This window comes from Oryx dammah, unplaced genomic scaffold (genome assembly GCF_014754425.2).
Source record: "Oryx dammah isolate SB20612 unplaced genomic scaffold, SCBI_Odam_1.1 HiC_scaffold_20, whole genome shotgun sequence".
In the NCBI taxonomy this organism is placed as follows: domain Eukaryota; kingdom Metazoa; phylum Chordata; class Mammalia; order Artiodactyla; family Bovidae; genus Oryx; species Oryx dammah.
Window position 1 is genome coordinate 15,760,805 of NW_024070204.1, and position 13,889 is coordinate 15,774,693.

At 41.3% G+C, this 13,889-nt stretch overlaps 1 protein-coding gene across 4 annotated transcripts in view; it reads left to right on the forward strand.

Moving 5' to 3' along the window:
* The window catches only part of BASP1 (brain abundant membrane attached signal protein 1), a 54,549-nt gene that overhangs the window by 15,370 nt on the left and 25,290 nt on the right, over positions 1 to 13,889 (forward strand). The window contains exon 1 of one of the 4 annotated variants that reach the window (XM_040262481.1): positions 2,287 to 2,420. The exons of 2 other annotated variants lie outside the window; for them this stretch is intronic. The gene's annotated coding sequence lies outside the window, so the exon portion shown is untranslated. Of the gene's footprint in view, positions 1 to 2,286; positions 2,421 to 13,889 lie in introns of those variants that run through there. One more of the 4 variants, XM_040262483.1, reaches the window with a different exon arrangement.

Sequence of the window (13,889 nt, forward strand, 5' to 3'; positions counted from 1 at the left end):
TGAGTGTTTTTAGCTTCAGTGTGAACTAAAATTCTTAGAGATGAATATTTTCTTCTCAGCCCTGAGATCTCTCACAGGACAGTAACCTCATTCTTAATGATAGGATTCTTATTAAATAAAAAAAGTTTGTAGTTTTTGACAATCATAGGAAGTTGATTTTTAAAATAACCTGTAGTTAAGAAATAATAATGTAAGGTTCCAGTTAAAAGCAAGTCTAATCTGGTAATACAACTTATTCTGAAACATTTCTAGATATTGATATTTTACTTGCAACATTTTTATTTTAATTGTCTACTTTTAAAAAACATATTCAATGTGCAGTTATAGGTGAAGTGATTTCTGGGTCTTGATTGTCTTTATCTTTGAGCTGTGTTGGGCTGGCTATTGGGCATCTCATACCATCTACATGGTTAATACCATAAACACGTGCTACTTTACTAGTAAATCAATACTTTGTCTTAAAATGGTCTCATTTTAGATGAAATGGGGTGCATTCTACAAGATGGCTGTAGACTTGTACGGTCTCATTTTCAATGAGTTCAGTTTGTGAATTAGCCAGTGGCATTCTCTGCAGCTGTGGCTCCTTTATCTCCCCCTTGCTTTCTGATGTCCCTCCCTACTAACACATAGGATGGCACATCCGTATGGATTGAAGGGAACTGGCCATCAGAAGGGAGAGCTCAGCCTGGGATCATCGACTCTGTAGGGCCATGAGTTGGATTTAAATTGAGTAGTGGAATGAAAAGGGCAGTGATGCTCTTTGCAGTTAATCTTTGATCTTATGTGCTGTTGAGTATCCCTAACTCACCATACTGACAGCTGGCTTCTCACATACCAGACTTCTTGTTTTGAAGCCTTGAGGTTGTAGATTATGTACTTGGAATATGTAATTAGCCGGAATGACATGGTATTGATGGTTGAGCAGCGGTTTATGACACAAATGAGTAACTGGATGACTGATAGACTTTTGGATGTGTATTTCCAAGAAGAATTTACTAAGCAATATTTTCCTTGATTTATTTAAAAAAAATCATCTTAATGTGGCTTGCTAAGATAAAGATGTCATTTTGGTTTTAAAGTTGAGGAATAGAAACAGAAAAGTTGCTGTGGCTGCAGTAAGGAAGCCCAAGGCATGGTTGGCTTAGATATTCAAGTCCCACCATCCCCCAGCTCCAGGAAGCATTCTGTGTGGGCCTCCTGCTGTTGTGGATACCTACGTCACTCCCCTTCAATTTTTTGTGAAGACAGTTCTATTTCTGTTCTATAAATGCATTATCAGGTTGGGTGCACATGACGTACACGCACACATTTGAAGACGTAAGCTTAAAAATTTATTTTATATAGTTAAAAGGTACAGGTATTACTTGGTAATGAATTCAGTCTTTATTTTAATATCAATGGTTTTCTAAAAAACAAAATAAAACAGGCAGTGGTTTTGGTAAGCATATTTTTAAGACTAAGCTTTTTAAAAGCAGTTCAAATGAGCAGCCGACGTGGGAGTTTGCTACTCTGTTAAATGCAGTGTAGGAAAATACAAACCACATTAAAATCTTGTAGAGTTAATATTTGTTTATTGGGTGAGCTGAGAGACGCAGAGACCTGTTAACCTTGTTTTTAAGGAGTTTACAGTTGGTGAAGGCAAACAGGTACACCAGTAATTACAGTGAGACAAAAGCGTTGGTCTGTATCCACATAGAGATATTAGATACTTATTGAATTAGCAGCATGGATCAATCATTACCTCTGTCCTCTCTCTGTTCTGCTGTTGGTAGATCCATCTTTTCTACTTGACTAAGCCATCCATGTGGGATATTCTGAGTTGGTAGGCTATTATTTAAAGAGTTTTATGTAACTATCACTTTTGAGAATATAGAATCCAGCATTGGTTTCATTTAATTCAAAGGTCTTAATCTCTCGGTAGAGAAGTCATTTACATATCTTACATTTTTATTAAGAACATAGTACTTTGGGATTATAAACTGAAGGGAAAGCCTTCAAGCCTAGTTAGTTCTCAGAACACATATGAATATGCTTTAGGTCTCAAGCAGAGCGGCCTCTTCAGTATCTGAGGGATCTAACAGGGGAGGGGTTCCCAGCTGGTGCCCCCTGACCACTTTAAGACAGTCTGCTCAGCCTGAGAAATAAAAGGGAAGAATTTCTCTTGTTCTTTCTTTGAAAGTCTCAGAAAAGCACTTAATGCTTTGTAGGATCCTTCAAATCTTTATTCTTGGGAAGTTGCTTCCTGAATTCAGGAATGAATGATGCTTGTCCTTTGTTCTAGAGAGAGTTGGAATCTCTAGGAACACAATGGGAGGGGTGTGGAAATGACTCTGACCTGGGACTAAGGAGTATCTCTGCACAAAGTTCATTTTGATAAAAGGTGCTTTGGAAAATCTTAATTCTAGAGTTTCTTGGATTGGGTAAGTTTGCAGTGCTAAAGTTAGTAACAGATCATTTTTCTATTAGTATTCAATGTTTTGTCATAGGAATTATATTTCCTTATGTGTCTAATCCTTTTTTCTCTAAAGTGCTGGTTTCTCTTGACTTCTGTATTGCAAATAGCTTACAGAGATTCGTGAACATGACTTTAAAAAGAAATCTCAATGACTTCATGGCAAGTTTGGTAACTAATCTCATATTGTTCTTCTAACCTTCACCTTCTAGTTTGATTTGTACTACGTGTTGTCTACCAGCTGACTGACAAATGATTATTTTTCAACCCCATAGGGAAACTCGTTGGACATAGAAACCCTGTCCACTTGACTGCTGTTCTTCTACAACTTAGGCAATAGTTGTCTCAGAAATATTGTTCAACACAAATCAATGTATTAGTCTTAGAGACTTATCTATCTGCCTTGAGGGAGAAATACAAGAATGATTATTTTGTACATTTTAAACATTTGTTATTACATGAATTTAAACCAGTGATACATTTGTGAGTCCCTTGGGCAAGTCATTTGGAGAACTAATTTTCTGGCTGATAGATGAGAATTATAGTATTCATGCTCTGTTGATATTCTCTTAAGTAGTTAAATGGCTACTGAATATATCCTGAGACCATGTCCTAAGAGTTTAGTTTTCATGTCATTGTTATTTATATCATCTTTGTAGACCCTAATATCTAGATGTTGAGTAAGTCAAATATACTGGGTAAAGCACACTTCTAATTAGATCCATCTTAAGAAAAAACTATTAACAGAAAGTCTTGTAAATATATCAGGTCTTCATATCAAACAAGCCACTGTGTAAATCCTGATATTTTCAAGAGCTGGAATTTTTCTGTATACCTTTTAAAGTTTGTTGATGGAATTTTCCAGCTCACCTTGCAGTAAACAACCGCAAATTCTTTCTGGAGGTGTTGTAAGCAAGACTGATAAGGCTTTCTGAGAGGGAAGCAAAGAACCTTCCTTGAGCGCATCAGGAATGCATTTCTGAATTAAAGCACAGATTAAAGATCTGTTTTTAACATTACTGACTTGGACGCTTTTCATTTTGAAGAAGGAAAACTGCCTAAATATGGGCTTGGGGTTGAAGGCATTACCGTGTAGACCTCTAGAGACAGGTGTTTAAATGAGGCTTCTGTAACCTGGCCAGGGCAGAAGGAGAAGAGGATGGCAGAGGATGAGATGGTTAGATAGCCTCACCAGCTCAATGGATATGAATCTGAGCAAACTCTGGGAGATGGTGATGGACAGGGAAGCCTGGCATGCTGCAGTTCCATGGGGTTGCAAAGAGTCAGACCCAACTGAGCAACTGAACAATGATAGTAGCGTGTGTCACCAAACCAGTACAAACATGTGTGAAGAGGTTCGTTCGTGTTATAAATGCTTATTTGGAGTCTTGTCTTTTCTGAGTTTCTCAGTTACATTCTCTTTGATGGGTCTGAGCACTTTGAGACACTTCGCCTAACACTTTTCTTGGTGTGTGACTTGAGATATATTTATGAATTATACTTATTCTATTGTCCAGGTGCCTTTCGTTTGTATTTTTCCCCACTGTTTCAATCGCTTTCTCTTTTCAGAACAGCATTGCGCTTTCTTCTTCTTAAACTCATTCCAGATTTCTTTGGTTCTCCTCGGCAGCTTAGTTTCATCCAGGACAAGTGGTCACCATTTTCAGCCAACTCACTTCACATAGCTGCCTATCTGAGTTTTTATTGAAGGCAAAATAAAACTTCAAAGACGCCGAAGAAGCTTGAGCATCCCTTCTCTCCCTTTCAACTAACACCTACCAGTGTTTATCTTGGGAGTAATTTGAGGTTTATTTGATGAAACATGTAGTCAAGTGTTAATAGAGACTAATATCAAGCTTCAGAACAGTGTGCAGAAAGCTTTAATATTTTTTGTTGAGCATTTGATACTCTCTGATCATGGGTTTCTGTGGAATCCATGAAAGCTTGGAGTAAAAATGCTCGCCTGGCTCCCTGATAACCTCAACCACATGCGCTGATGTGCAGCCCCAGCCGTTTCCCATCTGAGCTTGTTCCGCCTTTTCTTTGTCCCCTTTTCTTCTTGAGCCTCATGCCATCTCCAGTTTGCCATCCCATTTTCCAGCACCACGTTGGCTCCTAATTTCTCATAAATACCTGAAGTGTGGTGCAAAGGATATGACTCTTTAAACGTGATTCATTGTGAATCATATTTAAATATTGATACCACAGTGATTTCCCAAAGAATATGTGGAAGCTTCTTTCTGAGTGTAAACTGTTAATCATCTACTTTCTATCCAACATTGGTTATCTTCAGTATGTTTTAAGGACCCAACTTCTCAGGTGAAGACTACATAGCTCTCTAGCGAATGGCTAGGAAAGGACGACTGGTCTAGCGCTTGCTCAGTTCAGGCCGGTAAGAAGCCAGTTTAGCTGCTTTGAGCCAAAGGAATGTGTACAGTAGTGACAGTAAAGCCACATGAGTCCTTCACTCTCACCTGACTTATCAGTCAGCACTTGACTGAATATTGGGCTTCCCTGATGGCTCAGACGGTAAAGAATCTGCCTGCAATGTAGGAGACCCGAGTTCAATCCCTGGGTCAGGAAGATCTCCTGGAGAAGGGAATGGCAACCCACTCCCACCTTCTTCCCTGGAGAAGTCCATGGGCAGAGACCCTGGTGGGCTACAATCCATGGGGTCGCAAAGAGCTGGACACAACTGAGTGACCTTCCGTTTCACTTTAACCGAATGTTATACAGTATTCTAGCTCCTCCTGAAAGAACGTGTAGCATAGATGAAAAGTCTTCTCACTTCATTTTTTTTTTCCCCTCTTTTTTTCTTTCCTTAAGTTACCAGACCCCGGGTCCAGATAAGAAGGTCGACGCTCTTACATGCACAGAGGGCCATGTATTTGGTGATAACCATTGGCCTCCCACTCAGCTTGACCCTAGGTCTCAGAGTCCTAAAGGATGTGTTAAGATAGCTAGGGCCATCATCTTAATTACAGCTTGGGTTACCTTCCTTCCAGGATCTTTGCAATGTAAGGCTGATTCCAGTTTGGACCCAGTTAGGAATTGAGATGTGTCTGGCATATATCCATCTGCTAATGGCCTTTAATGGTTGAAAACAGAAGCTTCCCTTAGGAAGCAAAACTGCTCCAGTTTGGATTTCCCCTCCCCTTTTACCCCCGTGTGTGAAATCCTCTTGACTGGTAACCACTGCAGAGTGGTCTTTGGGAAAGCCACCCAGGAGTGTGGTGGTGTTTTCATTTGCTTTCAGTCTTTCAACCTGTAGGCCTGTATTTGACACTGTTAATAGTTGATGCAGTTTCAAAGGTGCTTCTAAAAAGGCCTAGGATGTTATGGTTTTGATTAAAAGTTGATAACATGAAACCATCATTACAGGGAAGGTAAACCATACAAAGATACGGTTTTCAAATGACATCTTACAGCATTTTATATTCTTTTAAAATTATGTTATTATAAAATAAAGCCTTTTAGTGTGCTGAACACAAGCTTAGCAGAGACCAAGCAGGTAGTGCCGCAGGCTTCACAGATGCTGACGTTTTAGGGTACAGCAACCTGAAGGGGGACATGTTGTTATCCTCCCATTGTACAGATGAGAAGACTGATGTACAAGAGCCTTAAACCCCAGCTCACACAGCCTCTGAGACCAACCCTTTCTGGGCCACAGTCTATGCTCTTCACTTGCCAGAAGCATTCCAGTCAATGGAAAAACTTAATTTGTTGCTTCCAATTTGGGTCACTTCTCTTGACCTCTTTAAGTAAGTGCCATGCATTAACTATTGGAAATAGAACAGGAGTCGGAAGCTATGTCTGTTCGGGGGCTGGAGTGGGGCCAGTGTGCACAGAGGTCCCTGTGTCTGCCTGTGAGACTGCGGGCTACCAGTGTCTCATTGCCTCTCCTTCAGCCCCTTTGGCTGCAGTGGGTGGGAATTGATCCTGTGGGTCAATTTACCAAAAAAAACACCAAGACCCCAGACCCGTTGGCGACCAGGAGATGGGGACTTGGGTGCCAGGCTGCAAAACTTGTCCAATGATTCAGCGTGCAAACATTGGAATTCCTGAGACTCAAATTTAAGCTTAAAGAATTAAATCAGAGGACTCAACTGAAATATTGAATTGTACTGTGATCTCCCTACAAAATATGAGGTGCGCTGTATTTTAAGGGAAGGTGGTTATCTCCGAGAAGACACCCCATTCCCTCATGTTCTGTTTGGTTTCTTCAGTGGCAGAGAGAGGAGTGAAACCACAGTAAGGCGCTGGCTTCTCAGACTGCTCCTTAGAGTGGAAAGATTCTTGATGTTTTGGCAATTACTATCAATTACACTGATTTTGTTGGAGAAGGAAATGGCAACCCACTCCAATGTTCTTGCCTGGATAATCCCAAGACAGAGGAGCCTGGAGGGCTACAGTCCATGGGGTTGCAAAGAGTTGGACATGACTGAGTGACTAAACCACCACCACCACACTGAATTTGTAGTTTGTGTGTGTGTGTGTGCGCTCGCACACGCACGTGCGCAGTTACATCTGACTCTTTGAGACCCCATGGACGGTAGCCCACCAGGCTCCTTTTTTCATGGGATTCTTCAGGTAAGAATACTGGAGTGGGCTGCAATTTCCTTCTCCAGGGGATTTCCTTGACCCAGGGATTGACCTTGGGTCTCCTGCATTGCAGGCAGATTCTTTACCATCTGAGCCACCAAAGGTGCTAATACTGGGTAGGCTAAAGACTTTGTTCAGATTTTGCAGCAATGTCATATGGGAAAACCTGAATGAACTTTTTGGCCAGCACAGTGAAATGATGTGTTTATAAGCCCTTTTATGCCCAGAAGTTTGCCCTTTTCCTTAAAATCTGAGTATAAGACTGGATCTTGTATGTGAAGGGAAATAGAACATTCTGGAACACCTGTACCCTACTGTCTCCACCAGAGTCCTGCAATAGATGGTAAGAGGGAGTAGTGATAGACCCACCTGGACCTAAATCTTTGCCTTATTTATTTACATTGCCTTATTTATATCTACACTGACTTGGGTCAGTTTCTCCATCCTTCTTAGCTTCAGTTACTTTGTGCCTAATTTGATATGAACTGTATCTACCTCCTGTTGCTATGAGGATTGGTCTGCCCTGGAGTAGTCCCTCAAAAAGGAGTGATAGTTACTGTTAACTCCCCTCCTGGCTCTTATCCAGATCTTTGTTATAACATGTATTCGTGGACTATATCCTATCATACTATCTTCTCGTTGATGGTCTTGTCTTGTATGTGTGTGATGCTGTCTCCTTACTAGGCGGTAATGGAAGCTCTCTGCTACCAGCCCAGGTCTGTCTCCAGCACTGTGCCGCTTACATGTCCTCAATGCATAGTCATCCCCTGCTGGCAGAAAACCAAGCACTGGGCCTGTTGCCAAAGTGTTTATCAGACACGGTTTCTCCATGCCATATGTGCTTCATATTATGTAAAGTCAGGTAACATTCAGTTCAGTTCAGTTCAGTTGCTCAGTTGTGTTCAACTCTTTGCGACCCCGTGAATTGCAGCACTCCAGGCCTCCCTGTCCATCACCAACTCCCGGAGTTCACTCAAACTCATGTCCATTGAATCGGTGATGCCATCCAGCCATCTCATCCTCTGTCGTCCCCTTCTCGTCCTGCCTCCAATCCCTCCCAGAATCAGGGTATTTTCCAATAAGTCAGCTCTTCATATGAGGTGGCCAAAGTCCTGGAGTTTCAGCTTTAGCATCAGTCCTTCCAAAGAACACCCAGGACTGATCTCCTTTAGGATGGACTGGTTGGATCTCCTTGCAGTCCATTTCCTTGCAAATATATCCTTACACTGTAAACTGTAACACAGAGTTTAAGGTTCCTCTTTGATAGTTCAGGCTCTCAAATATTGGATGATAACGTTTTCTTCAGTAAGAATCTCAATGTTAAATATTTCAATATATGCCCTTTTGGTAAGAATGTATCAGTATGTATTATATATCACAAGGTCTGGAGGACAGAATAAGTAGGTGAAAGGCTGGTCCAATGTTATGCTATTTTTTTTCTTCCAAACTGGTAATTTAACTCATGCCAGAATAATTGGATTTATACTTCTGAGTGACCTTGCTTTAACTTCAGACCAAATTTTGTATAATGTCAGTTTTGTTTGATTTGCTTTGTGAGGACAGGTAAAAATTATATCAAGTCAGAAACGTGAATAAAACATCAAAGAGCTGTCCAGTATCAGGAAACACATAATGACTTAGGAGTATGGTATCCATGGATGTCTGGGGACATACATTCTAGCCAGTAACTTCTGCTGAGCTGAGGTCTGACATTGAATCCTGGAAGCCCTGTCTTTCAGTTCTCCCTTTTAGGGGTGAGGGAACTGATGACCAAAGGGTCTATGAGTTACCCACAAGCACACTGCTGTTATATATATACAGATCCTAAAGTTATGTTTTAATGTGTAGGGGCCTTGATAGGTGTTTAGGCATTGAATATATATGTACATTTATGTGCAAAATACTGTCATTACAGTTTTTAAAAAGGTAATTAAGACTTTTTCTTTTAGTGGATGTCAAATATATTATATATAAGTTATTTAACATTTTAATATTTTAGCATTAAAATTATTTTTAAATTAAAATTTAAAAAATTATTTTTTAACTGATTTTGAAGATGGAGTTCATTTTATCCTTATGCTGTTTTGTCTCAGTGGAGCTATTTGAGTAACACTGATTGGTTTCACTCTTCTAATGGTTAACAGACATTTTATAAATGCTAAATATAAACGCCAACTAAATAATATTTGTATATAAACTAACACAAATCTATAAATGCTACCTTGCCTCCCTTATTAATTTTATTTCTTTTATAAACACTCTCACCTCAGCAATTTAATATCTGAGATCCCAAGATTAAGGACAAACTTGTAATTTTATAGGCCTTTAAAAATTACTAGGTTCTACATAGAAAGTTGGGGCTTCCCCAGGTGGTTCAATGGTAAAAGAATCCACCTGCCAATGCAAGAGACATAAGTTCAATCCCTGGGTAGGGAAGATCCCCTGGAATAGGAAATGGCGAGCCACTCCAGGATTCTTGCCTGGAAAACCCCGTGGACAGAGGAGCGTGAGTTAAAGTCCATGGAGTTGCCACGTGCACTTAGAAAGTTACATTCTTCCCCCTCTAGAAAGAGAATCTCCTTGGTCTTTACTGTTTGTCTCACTTGGAAAAAAAACAAAAGAGAGAAAACTTGCTGGGTGGGAAAGGTAAAAATAGAGAAAAGACCAAGGGAGGGAAGACCAGAAAAGAAGAGAGAGGAGAAGAAACTGAGATCAGAGTGCATAAATACATCGAATAATCCCGAAGTACCAGGACTCAGAGCTGTGTGTGCAAAGCTTGAACTTGTGCTTATCTTCCTGGAGTCAGAACAAACCTGGAGTCCAGTAGCAAGGTACTGATGTGTTGAATGATGTCAGTAAATGTACAGACAGAGACAAAGGTGTGAAGAGCACTCTCAAAAAGCAAAGGGAATAGCTTTTTCTAGAATTTTTTCCCTAGAATTTTCTAGAATTACTGGGAAAGGCTTCATGGTAGAGCCCCATCATACTCAAAGGTTTTGTGTGTTTTTTTGTTCATTCGTTTGTTTTTGCACGACATGTGGAATCTTAGTTCCTGGATCAGGGATCTAACCCCTGTCCTCTACAGTGGAAGCATGGAGTCTTACACTGAACCATCAGGGAAGTCCCCCCAAAGGTATTTGAAGGAGGCTTTATCAACAAGATTTGTTCCTGTTTTGAGTATAGACTTATCAGTCCCTTTAGAGGACAGTCTCGACCGTGTTGACAAGAACTAAAGACTCCCCATAAAGACCTTTGGAAGGGAGAGAGCCTAGGTCACAGGAACCAGAAGACAACCCTATTAACAGTAATTAATAATAATAATAATTAGTCACTCAGTCGGGTCCGGCTCTTTGCAATCCCATGGACTGTAGCCTGCCAGGCTCCTCTGTTCATGGGATTCTCCAGGCAAGAATGCTGGAGTGGGTTGCCATGCCCTTCTCCAGGGCATCTTCCTGACCCAGGGATCAAACCCTGGTCTCCTGCATTGCAGGCAGATTCTTTACCATCTGGGCCACCAGGGAATCCCATTAATATTAATAGGTTAAAACTGGGGCTTGCAAGATGGCTGTGGGGAGTTAGACTGGTAACTAACTGAATACACCAAGTTTCCCAAATCCACAGTGCATAAAGGTGTTACTTGGGAGGGAGAGAAAGAAATTCATGTGCCAGGGGCTAACCTGCAAACTAGTAAACTTAGAGGATTTCTAGGTTTAGACAAACCCAGGTTATTATTTCAGTAATGGCTGATTTAGTTCAAACTCTGTTAAGTGCAGCTCACTGTGAAAGGAACGGTGCTGTGCTTTGGGTCAACTCACATCCCTGCATCTAGATACAAGCTTATATAGATACTTGTAACTTGGCAAAATCTGAAGAGAGGGATCTTTTTCAAAATGCATTTTTCTACCTCTGAGTCTCTGGGCTTTTGAGCTCTGTGACTGTGGAGCAAAGTTGCCCCGTCTTCTCTGTCATTTTGTGTCACCTTATAAAAGTCATCTGGATTTCTGAATGTTGGATTCTTACTTGGATTAAAGTTGTCAGCATAGAAAGTACTGGCCACTGGATCTGGGAGGCTGTTGATCCAGGAGTCTTCCGTGTGAAAAGGGGGCTCCAATGGACTCTAAAGGATATGGATCCTGACTTCATATGTGCAAGGGGTTTCTGAGATGTTTTCATTTAGTCTGAGATTGGGAAAACATAAATGTTACCATGTCTTCATTCAACTACGGAAGCAGTTATTTGAGTACCAGATTGTCCAGGGGGTGTGTGTTCCCTGTGCCGTCAGGCTGTCGAGACTGATGTGAAGCTGCAACTGTATCATGGATGCTGATCCTTCAGAGGTATCTGTGGTTGGGAACCAGCTTTGATGTGGCTCATGAACTTCCTGGGCCAGCACTTAAGCCTGCCTTTGATGGAATCGCCCCTCAGTCAGATTTAAGCAATGTGTCTGAAGTTGTATCTCTTTCAGTGTATAAGACAGTGATAGGAGCGAGGTACATGAGTGTGGCTGAAGAAATCCTTTGCCACTTCACATGGCCCAGATGTAACGTAAAAGAATCGGTGGAGTTTGTGTTATGAGAAGCAGGGGATAAATGTATTGCAGAGGATTTGGGAAATAGTTAGCATTTTTGTGGTCTCTTTAGCAGTGCCCCACTGTTGCCTGGAAAAGCAACATTAGTGATCAGAGAAATTGTGAATCTCTTTGCATCTGGGCCACCATGAAGCTGCCTTAGGCGTGGACTGATCTATAGCCCCACAGTCGAGGCTTCCTCTGTCTTGTTCTCAGTTGCTTATGATTTTTTTTTTCAGTTCAAACATTTAATTATTCCAGATCTAGGATAGTGAGCAAATGGTTTCATGCTGGTCAGTATTCTATTAAATACATTTTAGATGGTCGCCTATAGTCATATTGTCAGAATTCTCATTTAAGCTATAGGCGTGACTTTCTCTGCACACTCTAAGTATAGCTATTGTTTATAAGGACCACGTTCACACCTGGTGTCTATTACCTGGAGAAGGTGACCACGTGTGCCCTTCAGAGCAGCCTCTGTTGTGACCTTAATTTCTTGATTTGGTGTGAAAACAGTTACATCATATTTTAAAATAAAAGGTGTTTTCATCATGTGCTGCTGCTGTGTGTGCCAGATAAGGATTTTGTAACTCAAATTTATTTCCGAATGTCAGTGACTGTTGCTGCTCTAGTCGACTGTGTGAATTTAAATGGGAAGTCCCTTCAGCAGAACCGTTAAAAAAGATCTGCTTCAGGTTGAGTTGGCCATTACACTTCCCAGTGTTTATTCTACCATGGGACATTCCCATTGCATAAACCAGAGGATTAGTAAAACCAAGTTCAGTCACGGAAGTGTTCTCCTGAACTCAGAAGGAAGGAGCGGTGTGTTGTCCTGGGTGGTTCGCAGTCCGTGGTAGAGCATGATGTCCTAAAACAAGCATGTCTGGGGGCCTCTGTCAAACAGGAGGGCACTGGATGACTCTGACACCATAATATCAGACAGTATCATTGTTAGAACAATAACAAATATTGTTTATAAACACAGGCCACATTGCCATTGTGCTTTTTCATCCCTTTTAAGCACTTTTACCTACGATTACACTTCCTTTAGGCTCCTTCATTACCTTTTTCTAGTCACATACCACCATTCCACCAAGTTCTAGCATCCCTTAATTATGGAAGGCTTATTCCATGTCATAGTAAATATGAAAACACTAGCATCCCAAATTAATATGATTTACATAACTAAATCTTGCTGTGCTGAAGTGTAGGTGCTCATTGGCATAAGTATTACTGTGGATGTGTTTCTCTGAGTCCATTTGGGCTTCAGCAATAAGTATTAATTTCACTTTGATTTGGAGGCTGGGAAGTCCAGGATCAAGATGCCAGCAGACTTGTGTCTGGAAGGGACAAGGAGCTCTTTGGGACCTGTTTTATAAGAGCGTTAATCCCACTCATCAGGGCTCTGCCTCCAAGACCTAATACCTCGAAAAGACCCCACCTCCAGACACTATCACTTTGGGGACTGGATTTCAACATGTGGATTTTGGGTGAGGGGAGGAAACAAATATTCAATCTGTAGCAACAGTTAAACACTTATTCATTAAAATCTGGAGGTCTTTTTGCATTTTGCAGGCTGTCTTTAATTTCTTTGAGATCTCAACATTTTATACATTCCAGGGCCCTCTGTGAGCTCAGACACCCTCACTGTGTACCTGCAGGGCCTGACTTGGAACCATCCCTGTTGCTGGCTCTGCCTTGCTGAATTCTGCTCTTGATTGGGTGGGTCTGACCTGTGTTATTCAGTTGCTCAGTTGTGTCTGACTCTTATTGACCCACAGACTGTAGCACGCCAGGCTTCCCTGTGCTTCACCATCTCCCGGAGCTTGCTCAAACTCATGTCCGTCGAGTCAGTGATGCCATCCAGCCGTCTCAACCTCTGTCATCCCCTTCTCCTCCTGCCTTCAGTCTTTCCCAGTATCAGGGTCTTTTCCAGTGAGTCAGCTCTTCACAACAGGTGGCGAAAGTACTGGAGCTTTAGCTTCAGCATCAGTCCTTCCAGTGAATATTCAGGGTTGATTTCCTTTAGGATTGACTGCTTTGTTCTCCTTGCTATCCAAGGGACTCAGTATTTGTCAGTCTTCCTGAAGCCGTTTATTTTTCACCCGGAAAAAAATTTGGCCACAGGTGAGAAGACATCTGCTCCTCTAAGCCTGTAGCAACAAATTTGAGCTTGCATCTCTTTGAGTTGCAGTGTACAGGTCCTTCTTCATGGTACTTCTCCAAGCCAGATTCAGGTACTAGTTCAATGAGACCCTAGGAGTCCTG